Below are 15,466 nucleotides of genomic sequence, written 5' to 3'. Positions count from 1 at the left end.
AGCTGTATCAGTAGTTGCCCAATACACAATGAAAGAGAAAATTTACACCAAATCATTTTGAAAGTGCCATATGTATCATTATGCTTCTGATTTTAGAAAAGCGGTAAATTAAAGGTTCATATGGAAACATCAGTTAATTAGGTAGGTAAATATCTCTTATAAAATAGCCTAGTTATAAAATAAATAGTCAATATTTTGAGTATATTTCCAAGAAGTTAAAATGCCTGAAACACTAGCTAGGATAAGAAGTAGTTGGACTAATTTTTATGCCTTTTAATTTTTAAATACAGAGCCAATAAAACATATTTTCATATCTAAAAATATTCATGTAAAAGTAATGAAACCTATAGCTTCCATTATGAGTGGTGGTGTTTTTTTCTAAGTGTTATTGTTTTTACCACGCTTATAGAAAATTGTGAACTGTTACCTATATTTTGTATTGCTTGCTTTCTTAAAAAATTGATTTGTATTCCAGAAATATCATACCAAATATATTTTATCAGTTTTCTCATTTTTATAAAGAGGTTTGCTATTGATGACAGATGATAAAATATGAATATTTAAAAATTATGTAGTTTAATGGTTGAGCAAGTACTTATATGAATATAAAAATAGTAAACAAAATTAGCAAAGTATTAACAATTGTAGAATCTAGGTGGTGAGTAAACAGATATCGTTCTACCATTCTTTCAGCTTTTCTCTATGCTTAATAATATATAGTTATAAAATTATCTCATTTAATGGTTTATTGCTTAACTCTGAGTGCTTGAAAGGTAACAACTGAGTTTTTACTTCACGTTTTATCACCCAAATTCGGTAGAATGCCTAACACATGTACAGCATTCGATGAATGGATATGAAGAAAGTGAACACAAATAAAAATAAAGTTGAATAAATGAATCAATAAAGATTCTAGGGGTAGGAATTGTGAATGATTCACTATACTGTGTTTTATTCCATATTAAAGAGAATAAATAAAAGAACCCAAGGTGGACAGAAACTGATAATGAGACTGATGAAATGATAGCAGCTGGAAGAGAGGGCAAGAGAAAATTAAATCAATTCACTCCACCTAATCCACCGTTGCTTACCGTTCCACAGTAAGTGCAAGTGTAAGATCTTGGCATCCTAGTGCTTTGACCCACGTTTTGCCAATGAGGGAGCTGCAGCAGAAGGAAAGTTGAAATTACTGATCCCAGTGGAGTCTGAGTGTCTCCTTAAGTTAGAATGCTTTCAAGTTCCCGACACCGATTCTATCTCTGTCAGCACTTTCATCCTGCTTGACATGGTTACCTCTCAAAATATTTTTTTTTCTTTTGATTTGTTTATAGGTACTAAATTCTACCATGGTCTATTAACAGACTTTTTAATATGCAGATGAATAAGCACTACTGCTTAGTGCTAATTGGTTAATCAATCAAAGAATTTTTACTTATTTCCCATAGTCTCAAGATAATGAAGGTCATTTTTGTGTTTGAAAAATGTCTTTCAGTAAAGCCTGGAGCCAAGTAAAAACAGAGGAGATGAATAGCAATAATGATCTTTGTAGTATTATATAGCTCGTTTATTTTCCCATTAACAGAGCTTATTTTTGTGGGCTTATTATAAGGCAGTGAAGAAACACTACACAGACTGACATGCATTACCACACATGAGCGTATAAAAATTAGTGTTTGAAAGTACAATTAGAGTCGCAGTTGCATTATCAGTATATCCCTTGTGAATTAACTTGGTACTAAACTACTGATACATAAATAACTGTCACTGTCCTTAATCGTATGTGTTAAAGTTTTGACTTTTATATTCAAATCATCGTTTATAAAATAGTCTGCCAATTGAGGAACATATTCAAAATCCTGTCTATATTATGTTGCTGATTTGGTAAACTTTGTGATTTGTCCTTTACTTGGCACTTATTAAGTTCTCACTGGGCGAAGGTGCTGCATTGTGAACTGACAGGAAGAGGAGAATTCAGTGTAAGATGCTGCTGAACACAGTGCATGTAGCTATAATTTGTTCGAAAGGCAGCTGTCATCCACCAATGCCATAAATGACAAAAAGGGCCCAAGACTCGTGGTAGACGTCATGCTTCACTAGCTAGGCTACACACAGTGCCTAAGCATCTGTCTAGCACCAAACCTCCCAGAGCTTTTAGGCTAGCCTACATTCCCTGTACTTGCGACACTACAGTCAAAACACAGTCCACGTCATCTCCTCCCTGAATCTTAATATAAAATGGTCAGACGCTTAAGAGAAAACCAGCTCCCCCAGGGCCCAGTTACTTCCTTTTTAAAATGAGGGGGCTGACTTAGGTGATCTTCCCTATTCATTTTAGAGCTAATAGTATACAGACAGGTATTTTCAGAAGCATTTCATCTCTGCCTTCCCTACTCTGATGGCTGTTACCCATAATCAAGCAGTTATTCAATAGCAAGGGGGTCAGCGTGATGGAACATCTTGTTGAGGATGTATCAGTGAGTGGACGTGAGGACAGACAAATCTGGGTGATGTTTTAATCATTTCTCCCGTTAGAAAAGACAAGGAAGGGAACGGCACTTCACTTTATCTTTCCAGTGATGTATCTTACATGGGAGTAAATGAGTGGACAAACTTTAAATATTTCATAAATATATTTATCCTTATATACATGGAAGTGAAAAATGAACAATTTGAGTTTCTTGTGGTGCCAGGAACTGAGAATCAGAGAAAGGGAGCAAGAGTAGGAGTATACATTTAGGGCCTTTCAACAGGTTTACTTACTGCCTTAGAAGGGTTGTGTTATGGGTCTGGCTGCCTCTGTAAAGTTGGCAGGTACAGATTTGAAAAGATGCAACAGCTTCATCCCAGCTCACTCAGCTCAGCACTGAGGGTTCCAAGTCACAGAGCACCCACCACAGAGCTGAACGAAACGGTGAAAAGGCAGGTGAACGTCATGCTATATAGTGTTCTGTTTGGGACATTGTAGCTCAGCATTTAGTGTCATGTTAGAAGGCCTAGGGTGAAGAGTGAGTTGATCCTAGAAAGGATGTCAGGGGCCAAACCCACTTGCCAGCCCTGGACCTACTCCATCAGGATCAGATGACTCAGGGTAGGGATGCTGGGTGCCAGAAGTCACTAGTAAGTCATGGATCCTCTTCATTTCATACACAGGGAGTACTTATTAATTCAATAAAAATTAATTGTTCTTTTTAAATGCCTAATCTGACTGGTAGCAAAGGAGGTTATGATAAACAATTATAGCCTCTAGGGGAGCCTCTATTTCAACTAAGGAAGTGTGAGATAGTTGTAGGAGAGATAACTTATTAAAATGACACTACTTCTGGGGCTGGCCCCGTGGCTGAGTGGTTAAGTTCGCGCGCTCCGCTGCAGGCGGCCCAGTGTTTCGTTGGTTCGAATCCTGGGCGCGGACATGGCACTGCTCATCAAACCACGCTGAGGCAGCGTTCCACATGCCACAACTAGAAGGACCCACAACGAAGAATATACAACTATGTACTGGGGGGCTTTGGGGAGAAAAAGGAAAAATAAAAAAAAAAATCTTAAAAAAAAAAAAATGACACTATTTCTGAGTGCTGTTCGATAACAGGAACCATTTTCACAAGTCCCGAGAGCCAATTTCTTTGATGTCTTAATGGTCAATGATAAATCCAGCATTCAATTATCAGACTTCATTTCAGCTGGCATATGAGCAGCATTTGACATTATTGACATCTCCCTCCTGGCAGACACACTGTCTTTTCTTGGTATCCAGGATACCAAACTTTCTCTGTTTCCCTCCTCACTCATGAGTAGCCCCGTTTTTCAGTCTTGTGTGCTGATTTAACCCTTTCCATATGACCACTTAATGTTGTCCCTGCGCCAGAACTCGATCCTTCATCTTTTTCTCATTGGTGTCTGCACTTGTATTTTTAGTGTTCTCACACAGTCTCAAGGCTTCACACCTGTTTGTACACTATTCCTAAACATAAATCTCTGACTCCCCCTATTTTAAACTCCAGACTTGTATACCCAACTGCACACTTAACTTCTCTACTTGTAAAGGTAAAGGACGTTCAAAATTCACATGTTCAAAACTCAGCTGAACCTTCCCCAGCTCATCTGAAATTAAATTCTTATTTCCATTTGCTCAGACTAGCATCCTTAGAGTTATTATTGATTCACATTTGTTTTTTATCTCCCGACCTACATACGCTTTTCCAACATGAAATCCTGCTGGCTATAGCTGTGTGTAGAATCTGATCTCTTCTTTCCGCATTAACTGCTGTAACATTGTCCCAGAGTAATATCAGCTTTTGCCACCCAAAATGTTTATAATATCAGAATATTATGAACAATTTATGAATACTATAATTATTTTTCCATGTGTGTAGTGACAATATCTGGGGTTTTTTTCCGGGACACAGCCCTTGGCACTTCTAGGTAGGCACTGATTAGATAGATAGATAGATAAATAGATGAAATAATAAATAGAAATAATTAGTTGCTTCATATTAAGTTATACAACTTAGATTTTAAAAAATTTAATTTGTAAAGTTGGAGAGAGAAGACAGAGTTTCTTCCGCAAAATGTAACCATAAAATTTGAGGTTGATCAAGTATGGGCAGCAAATTTTAATTTTCAATCTCAGACCCATTGTAGGAGGAGAAATAATGGCCCTGCAAAGATGCACATGTCCTAATCCTCAGGACCTGTTACACGGCAAGGGGGAACTATGGCTGCGCATGGAATTAGTTGCTAATCGGCTGACCTTAACATAAAGAAATTATCCTAGACTATCTGTGTGGGCCCAATGTCATTGCAAAGGTCCTGGAAAGTGGACTAGGGAGGCAGGGAAGGAGATCACTGACAGAGATTTGAAGATGCTAAACCCCTGACTTTGAAGGTGGAATCAGGGGCATGAGCTAAGGAATGCAGGGAGTGCCTAAAAGCTGGAAAAGAAAGAAAACAGATTTTCCCCTAGAGCCTGAAAAAAGAGACACAGCTCGGTTATTCCCTTGGTTTTAACCAAGGGAGACCCATTGCAACCTTGGGACCTCCAGAATCGTAAGATAGTAAATTTGTGTTCTTTGAAGCCACTAAATTTGTCATCATTTATTGCAGCACTATCAGGAAATGACCTTATCCACTCAAATCCTAAAATCATACTTTTTTCTTTTTAACAATTCATCTTTTTTTTTTACCTGCATATAATACGTGGATAAACTTTAAATGTTTATCTTTACGGAGCCTCACAATGTTATCTTTCACATTATTTTGATGATTTATCTTGCTTTGTAACTATTTCCTGACACTCATTTATTCTTATTACTCTGCAGTTTTGTGCACTTTATTGTCCAACATGCTGCTTCCTGCCCGCTGTTTCTCCAGGGTTTTGGCTTTGTATCTCTTTTATTCCACAACTCCTGCATTAATCTTTTGCTGACCCTGCTGGTACTGTGTCACAGATATCTTCCACTTAATGTACCTCCCACTGGCACGGTTCTCAAACAACATTTATCAGTGTTGCCTGATAGGAAGTGAAAATCAGTTTCCAGAGTCATGTGGAAATTTGACAACTATTTTACAAAGGAAAATTATCTTAGTACACTTAAGAAATATAGCCACGTATGATTACTCTTTGTATTAGAATATATTTTTAAATATGTAATCATAATTTAAAGAAATAAATCAGTTTGTTCTGAGTAAATGAAAGAGAAATGTGTGCGTGTTCTGGTTTAATATATGGAAGCTTTTAGACATCATTTTTTGATGTATCACTTCATTCACTTTGTCACGTACCTCAAGTTTTTGCAGCTGTGCAGCTTCTAAGACTTATTTCCCTCTTCTTAAACCCCAATTCTTGCTTTCTTGTATTACTGTAAAGCCACGTCAGTAAATATTCCTAAGTAAATAACAGTAAATTATACAAAATAATCCAAAAGCCAGATTTAGATATAGATGTATAGATATAGATATGGCTTCACTATTTTAGAAAAAATGAATTTATTATTTTTAGAGAAATAATTCATAATGTAAAATTCAAGTAAGAAAGAACAAAAGGCTGAAAGTAAATAAATCAAAATATATCAAAACCAATTTTAAATAATCATAAATATTAAGTGAGTATAATTTAAAATCTGTCAGTCCTATATAATAGAAAAATTAAATTGATTAAATTATTGTATCAAAAAATCTTATATATAGGGGCTGGCCCCGTGGCCGAGTGGTTAAGTTCGCGCGCTCCGCTGCAGGCAGCCCAGTGTTTCGTTGGTTCGAATCCTGGGCGCGGACATGGCACTGCTCATCAGACCACGCTGAGGCAGCGTCCCACATGCCACAACTAGAAGAACCCACAACGAAGAATATACAACTATGTACCGGGGGGCTTTGGGGAGAAAAAGGAAATAATAAAATCTTTAAAAAAAAAAAATCTTATATATATACATATATATATATATATAACTAGAGTTGGAAGCATGATATTTATATTTTCCCTTAGAGAAAAATAAAACATGAAAATATTCTTTTAGAGCTAAAAGCTTTGCTAAACTTCCAGACAAATGTTTTACTGATACAAGAAATTTGTTTCTAAAGTTCTCCTCTGAATAAAGAGTACGCAAAAGTATTAGGAGGCTGAAATAACATGGATTTGTAAATGTATGCTTCAGTTGTAGGAGTACTACAAATAGATCTTTGTCAGGCATGATGAAGTCTGCACTCCCAGGCAACATTCCACATCCATTCACTGACTAGGTGAGCGTATCATTATTTGTATTCTGTCAAGCTTTATAATATTTATAATGTGTCACAGTAATCCCCTTAGTTTATTCTTATTTCTCTAATTGATTCAATGCTCATTATATTCTATACGTATCTTCTCTATTAACAAATAATTTTTTATTTCTTGATGAACTGAATTTATTGCCAATAATTTATTTTTAAAAGAAGAGATTACAGGGGCTGGCCCCGTGGTGCAGTGGTTAAGTGCACGCATTCCACTTTGGTGGCCCGGGGTTCACCGATTTGGATCCTGGATGAGGACATGGCACCGCTTGGCAAGCCATGCTGTGGTAGGCGTCCCACATATAAAGTAGAGGAAGATGGGCACGGATGTTAGCTCAGGGCCAGTCTTCCTCAGCAAAAAAGAGGAGGATTGGCAGCAGATATTAGCTCAGGGCTAAACTTATCTCCCCCCAAAAAAACCAAAAAACAAAAAAAAAAGAGAAGAGATCATAATTGTAGTAGTTCTAAGAGTTCAGGCAATTGACAATAACAGCTGATTGCTTTTACATTCGAGGGTGAAACTGGCTGGCTGTAACTTTACTGTATCCCACATTCCTTCCTTTAGGACTTTGATAATTGCTCTGCCCTCTTTTTGCACTGAGATTCCTGTAGTTAATTACAGCAATTAATTTGAGCCTAGCTCAACTTCTTCCTCTTGTGGATGACTCACTTTTGCTATTTGAATCCCTAAGGATTTGTTTCTTTTTCCTAGAGGGTAAATAACTGTAAATTATAGTTGATATAATTGTTCTATATCAAATTTTCCTAGAATATGAAACGCACATGTTTTCTTAAAATTCAATTATTCCTCCACTCCAGGGAGTTTTTCATGAATTATATCTTTGAATATCTTTTCTCTTCCATTTGTTCAATTCTGCAAGTAGAAGCCATAAAATATCTATATGTTCAATTTTTTAAAAGTTTGTTATGTATCTTGTCATTAACAGCTATAAAATTTGTCATTTTCTTCTGTATTCAATTATTGCTAGATATTCAATTTTCATTCATGCTTATTTATTCTCTTGCTGATTCTACTAAATTTATTAAGTCTGCAAAGATGTATTTTTAATTATCAAATTTTCTCCTCAACTCTCAAAGTCCCTTTTTTATTATTTGTAAGAAATCATTTGAAGTATAACATAAAAGATGAAAGTTTTATCTTTACCTCCATAATTTTATATTTATATTTAAAATTTAAAAACTCCTACAAATTAGTAATAAAATAGACAGAAAAATGGCTAATGTCTTGAACAGCCACTTAAAAAGGAATTCCAAACGCCCAATAAACATATGAAAAGACATTCAATTTTATTCGGCCTCAGGATTACAACCGCATTTGGATTTCGGTATGCTCCTATCAGGAGGGCCAAATTACGGATGGAAAAGGCCAGGTGTTGTCAAGTCTGTGGACTAACTGGAACCTAATACAGAGTTTGTGCAACTGTAATTTGATATAACCATTTGGAAAATTGTGGCAGTGTCTTTAAACATGAACATAGCCTACGCTATGACTATTGTAGCAGTGTCTTTAAACATGAACATAGCCTACACTATGACTCAGCAACTCCACTTCACAATAGTGTATGCATATGATTACCATGAAGCAATTTTTTACCCTCTTACTGTTCTTTTTTTTTTTTGAGGAAGATTAGCCCTGAGCTAACACCTGTCACCAATTCTCTTCTTTTTTTCTGAGGAAGACTGGCCCTGAGCTTACATTCTTGCCACCTTCCCCTACTTTATACATGGGATGCTTGCCATAGCATGGCTTGACAAGTAGTACATAGGTCCGCACCCGGGATCCGAACCAGCGAACCTGGGGCTGCTGAAATGGAATGTGCAAACTTCACTGGCATGTCACTGGGCCAGCCCCTGACTGTTCTTTTTAATGCTTCCTTAGCTATTCGTGATCTACTTGTTGTCAAATATTGCTGTTTACCGGAAAGTATAATGAAAAAGGAAAAGAAAAAATAAAGATCATACTTCTTATTGCTGTTGCTTTTTAAGGTAAGCACATTTCTTGTTCAGTCAAAGCCTGAGGTTGTCTGTCTTTGCCGCCTGCCTCCTTTTGATGCTCTTCTTCCATTCTCTCACTCATCCTCTTGCCAAAATCAAAAAGTACCCTTCAGTACTCATGCCAAGATTGTCCATAAGAAACTTACTTTCCTGAGGCCATATTCTTGAACTTTCACTTTTCTTTCAAAAATTGTATGATGTAATAAATCTCATTAATAAAAAGACTTCCCTGGGGGCCAGCATCATGGCATAATAGTTAAGTTCACTTGCTCCATTTTGGCAGCTGGGGCTTTGCTGGTTGGGATCCCGGGTGCAGACCTATGCACGGCTTATCAAGCCATGCTATGTCAGGCATCTCACATATAAAGGAAGATGGGCACAGATGTAAACTCAGGGCCAATCTTCCTCAGCAAAAAGAAGAGGATTGACGGTGGCTGTTAGCTCAGGGCTAACCTTCCTGAAAAAAAACTTCCCTGATATGAAGCTTCCTGTTTTGCGTTATATTGTACCATTATCTGCTCTTGTCATTAGTGTGCCCTCGACTTCCTCTGGTTGATCATTAATGAAGATGTTTAATATGGCCAGTGTTTGCACCAAATCCTCTTGCTCTGGTACTGCCATTTATGATAATTTATTTCATTAATTGAATGGCTATAGTTTAGTACCCCTGAGTTTATTTTTGGGCAACAAGAAGAGACAGTTACTGGATACATAGTAAAATAACAGAAAACATATTATAAGATGGCTTATTCTTTCATACGAGTTAAAATCCTTTAGCCAGTCCTCCTTTGAAATATCTGCACTATTTTCTAAGTAAATTTATCCACATTTTTCAAGTAAAAGCTTCACATTAAACCCTGTTTCCACTGTGAATTTTTGCTAAGTTTCCTGCAGCATCTTGTTAAGTCTGTGGTTCTGTCTGTGCATTGTTGTCTAGAATGTAATGTTTGATCAGCCAAGCGACTTCAATTTAGATGTTTTCTACGTACTATTTATGGAATAATAATGATCAGCATTATGTTTTAAAACATTTGCATTTGAAATATTCAATAAATCCTGAAGCATTTACTTCATCCTCTGCATATCCCATTGTTATTCTATAGAAGAAGCAAGGCATACTGATTGGGACAATGGACTGTGGCGTCCTACTGCCAGGCCTTGATTCAAGCTCTTACTGTCTGGTGGCCACAGGCAAATTAACTACCCTCTATATCTCCGCCTCTTCATGGGGAAAGGGGGGAATAATAATAGATTCCAATTTATAAGAAATGAGAAAAAAATATAAAAACTTAGAAAACACACTGGTACACAGTAAGTGTTTAAATGAATAAAACTGTGTTGAATAATTTGAAGACCATACAAAATTATTGCAAGAGTCTTTTAATGTTGCTGTAATCCGGAAAACTTATCCCATAGTTCCTTATGTGAAATTTCAGGCCAATAATTTCTTATCTGATTAATTATAGGGATCCAAAAGACAATGCAATTATTTTGAACAAATAATGACGTAACTGTATGTTTCAATAACAAGTTTGCAATGGCTTCCTGAAAATCAACCTCTATTTAGCATCATTGAGATTGTGGTAACTAGTGATGGTGGATTTGTTTTTGAAGCTGAGCCAAAGTCAGATTGTAATAGGATAGACACAGGTGGAGTGTGAGTGGATGATGAGGAGATGAACAAACCTTTAAAGAATTTGTATATAAAGAGGATGTAAAAGAACAATATTTGCAGAAGGAATCAGTTAAGTAGTAGATTCTTTAAAAAAAGAAAAACACGAGAAATATGGCCATATTTAACTCTAGATGGTTAAGAAAGAATAAAAAGTGAGGAAATTCATAGAGGAGAGAAGAGAGTGTTGATGGCTAGAGAGTGAAGAGGAGGTAAGGAGAAATGGTACACAGCACAAAGGTGGAACTTTGGTGATTCAAGGAAAGCAAAATTAGTGTGGATATTTTGGGTATGTTTCCAAGAGGCCAAAAGACTTATTACCTAATTAATTCTCTTTTCTTTATGAAGCGGAAGGTAAAATCATCAATTCTCACTCAACTAGGTCTCATTGTAATAGCTGATGCCAGCATCAATTTCTTCTTTATTTACCTATGTTGTTTCTCATTATCAAATGGGGTATATGCTTATTATAAATATAAAAGAACAATAAAGAAACATGTAGGAGCACACCATGATGAATTAGTTCCTATTAAATGTTGCTTAAGAACATAATGTTAACACTTGTTATAAAACTAAAAGTATATGTTATTAAATGTTCTTAAGAATATGACTTTTAAATTACATTGGCTTACTTTGGCCATCTGTTCACTCCGGCTATCAGACATCCATACGTGTTGGCTCTCAGATAGGGTACATGTATATGTTATGAAGAAACCTTATAGGGCTTTCAAGCGGCAAAGTTATCTAATTTGGGGCATTTGTCACCACATAAACCTTTTCCTCTACCTCAGATTCTGTCACCAGAAGTTTTCCCTAGAGTTTCTTGCTGGTAGCATCCCCTCTGCCAGGGTGACTTACTCTTGAATTACCAGCAGGACTGGAGACCAGGCACTTTGCAATGGGGAAGACTTACCCTTGGCGTGCCACTTGGTAAGACTGCAGGGCACTTTACTGTCAGGGAGAACCTCCACCACCACCAGCCACCGCCACAATAACTCTCCAATTTTCTTCCCCTTTATTCTTGTAGAACCGAGCCACACCATACAGCTCATTAAGTCCACTGCTTAATCAAAATTTGGTAGGCGAAACAGTTATCAGTCTTCTTTTTTCATATACTGCAAGTGATTATCTTGAAGGCTCTTCTGTCAGCGATCATTGCTGGGGTGTGGGAGAATTCTTCACCAGAAACATTACCTTCTGCTTTATAAAGAAAAGAGAATTAATTAGGTAATAAGTCTTTTGGCCTCTTGGAAACATACCCAAAATATCCACACTAATTTTGCTTTCCTTGAATCACCAAAGTTCCACCTTTGTGCTGTGTACCATTTCTCCTTACCTCCTCTTCACTCTCCAGCCATCAACACTCTCTTCTCTCCTCTATGAATTTCCTCACTTTCTATTCTTTCTTAACCATCTAGAGTTAAATATGGCCATATTTCTCGTCATCGGGATGACTCTCTTCTTTTCTTTTACCCACGCTTTTGTGTAGCAAATCAATTTCAATAATTCTCCATGAATTAATACATATACATTATATAGTCATACTTTCTTCCCATTTAAGTTGCTAGCATATTATTTAGTTTTTATTTTATGATATTATGTACCAAATAGAAATATTAAATGTATATCATTAAAATTATTAAAGCTTTCAATATAGGATTCGGAGTAATATATTCCCTCTCAATTTCAGACTAATAAACATTTAATTATGTTTTCTTTTATCAGTTTAGTAGAAATTAATGTATTTATTGGTTCATATATTTTGAAGCATTGATATCAATAACTAATTTATATTCTTTATCATACTTTTTAACAGTGGAAATTATGATTCTACATTTTCAGCTCTTGTTGCATCATTTGACCCAATTGTAATTATCATCACAACATTTTTATTTAAACCATCATTTTCACTACATGAAATTTTAATAACTAAGATTGCTTTTGCTACTCTCAACCCAAACACAGGGGCAATGTTTCTGAATCATTTGTAATATCACTTTTGTGGTATTACTAAGTTTTTCTTTATGATTTTTTTCAAGCATGTGTTCTTAACAGATTTCAGAGTGCAATGATTACCATCAGCCGTTCTAATTAACACATGCATTTTCTTGGTTCAGTTTATTGTGTGTGTGTGTGTTTTTTTTTAACACTACTTATGTTCTCTTTTCTGGGATCCTGTTGTCTGTTTAAATCTCTTTTATACAGAATATTTCCTTGTAAACCTTCCAAAGACACGGTAAATAGATAATGCAGTTGAAGAATCTTGGTGTGCCCAACAATGCTTTTTTTCAAACTACTACATAAAATATATATTTTCTGGATATACGAGTTTTGGTTTATAGACCTTTTTTGTACACATTTTATAGAGCGATTTCTGGTATCAAATGAATTCCCCGGTTGCAGTTGAACATTATATTGTCTGCTTTTCTTTATTTTGTAAACTGTTCCCTTGATGTAAATGTGGTAAAAAAGAAGTCCTCCTTTTGAGTTCAAGTGTGTATATTCGTTTCAATTTTCTCTCATTAATTAGTCTGACTTGACACTCATTATGCTATTTCGATTGGTAGCTCCAAGTGATTATTCAGCCAAGGGATGTTTATATCTAATTTTTATTTGTTAATTCCATCTCTGCCATCTGTCTCTGTCTGTCATTCAGGTACTCATGTTTCTCACACATTAGAAATCCAGACTATGTCACCGTTACACTCACGTTTTTCATTTATTTGTTGTCTTCTTTTGTATTGAAAGATATTGCTCTCATTTGAAGTACATTCTAGAAGATACAGTTTTCAGCCCTGTATATTCCATTTGTCATCTTATCTGTTGATTTTTAAAAAATGCTTTACTTATTTAGACTTCAAATGCCTTAGAATAACAATTATTTTCCTGACTATATATTTATTATGCTCAGAAATTAAAATTATATAAAAAGATGTGCCATCCAATTATCTGCATCCAAAGCATCCACACATCTGGTATCACATTTATTATTTTTTGTTTATTTCCTTATAGTAATACATATAAATATATCTTATCATTTCATAATCTTTCTAATTTAGTTTCCGCATCTTAAACTTTTCACTTAACATCATAATATGGAAATCATTCCATTCTGATATAAAGACTGTTACCTGGAAATTTATCAATATTTTCTACAGCTGCATATACATTTAAATATATATAAATATTTAATGAGCCACTCATAGGTGAACTTTATACTGTTTCCAACATTCTCCTGTCATAAACCATACTCCAAATTACAAACGTTTTATATGCTTTAGTTTAAAAGTGTACTGTCATTGAGTTGTGTGAGTTCTTTATATATTATGGATTTTAAGCATTTATCGGATAACTCACACAACTCAACAACAAAAAATCAAACAACCCAATCAAAAAATGGGCAGGAGACATGAATAGACATTTCTCCAAAGAAGATATAGGGATGGCCAATAGGCACAAGAAAAGATGTTCATCATCGCTGATCATCAGGGAAATGCAAATCAAAACTACACTAAGATACCACCTTACACCCATTATAATGACAAAAATCACTAAAACAAATAGTTACAAATGTTGGAGAGGTTGTGGAGAAAAAGGAACCCTCATAGACTGCTGGTGGGAATGCAAACTGCTGCAGCCACTATGGAAAACAGAATGGAGATTCCTCCAAAAATTAAAAATAGAACTACCATATGATCCAGCTATCCCACTACTGGGTATCTATCCAAAGAGCTTGAAGTCAGCAATTCCAAAAGTCCCATGCACCCCAATGTTCACTGCAGCATTATTTACAATAGCCAAGACGTGGAACCAACCTAAGTGCCAATCAACAGATGATTGGATAAAGAAGATGTGGTATATATATACAATGGAATACTACTCAGCCATGAAAAAGAAAAAATCATCCCATTTGCAGCAACATGAATGGACCTTGAGGGAATTATGTTAAGTGAAATAATCCAGATAGAGAAGGACAATCTCTGTATGACTCCACTCATATAAGGAATTTAAAAATGTAGACAAAGAGAACAGATTAGTGGCTACCAGGGGAAAGGTGTGGTGGAGGGTGGGCACAAAGGGTGAAGGGGTGCACCTACAACACGACTGACAGACAATGATGTACAACTGAAATTTCACAAGATTTTAACCTATCATTAACTCAGTGAAAAAAGAAAAAGTGTACTGTCCAGTTATACAGAATTTAATCCCAGTAGTTGGATTGCTGGGTCAAAGTGCAAAACTTCCAAATGATCCCTAAAAGATTTTTTTCATTTTGCAATTCCAGCACCAACATATCCTAGCACCTGTTTCACTACAGAGTGTTGTCAACATTGAAAAGTTAGAGATGATGGCAGTATGCTTCTAATCAGCACTTATCTTATCTTCACTGGGATTGAAGATATTTTCATGTATTTAAGGTCATTTGTTTTGTTTTTCTGTGAACTCTCAGTTCACTTTTTTGCAATTACTTTTCTTTGGTGTTACCACATTTCAACCCATTCTCCAAGCTCTGTATCTTCAAACATTTTTCTTGTCTTTCAAGAGTCATTTTTAGAAACTACTCAAGTTTTTGTCTACATTTCTTTTTAGGTTATTCCAAGACAATATATAAGTTTTGATGCTATTTAAAATGAAATCTCTTATATTAAATGTTAACTGTTTTGTTGTTGATTAAATATATCCTGTTGATTTATGTATTACTTTTATTTCTTACTATTGTTTTCAATTGTCTCATTGATTTCAATAATTTCAATTTGATTATTCTTATTTCCTAAGCATACAATTACATTATCTGCTATCTGCAACTAGTGATATTAATTCCAAATTATTTTAGCTATAATTCCCTCCAGTAGAATATTAATTTTAACCTTTTTTCTGACTATAGTGGGACTTCTTCCATTATGTTCCATTTAAGTTAGATGATGATATGGGATCAATATAGATTTATATACATTATTCTGTTAAGAAGTAACCATTAATTGTTATTGTATTGTGTTTTTACCAAAATTGTCTGCT

This window comes from Equus quagga, chromosome 9, assembly GCF_021613505.1.
Source record: "Equus quagga isolate Etosha38 chromosome 9, UCLA_HA_Equagga_1.0, whole genome shotgun sequence".
In the NCBI taxonomy this organism is placed as follows: Eukaryota; Metazoa; Chordata; class Mammalia; order Perissodactyla; family Equidae; genus Equus; species Equus quagga.
Note: the sequence above shows the minus strand (reverse complement) of the source record.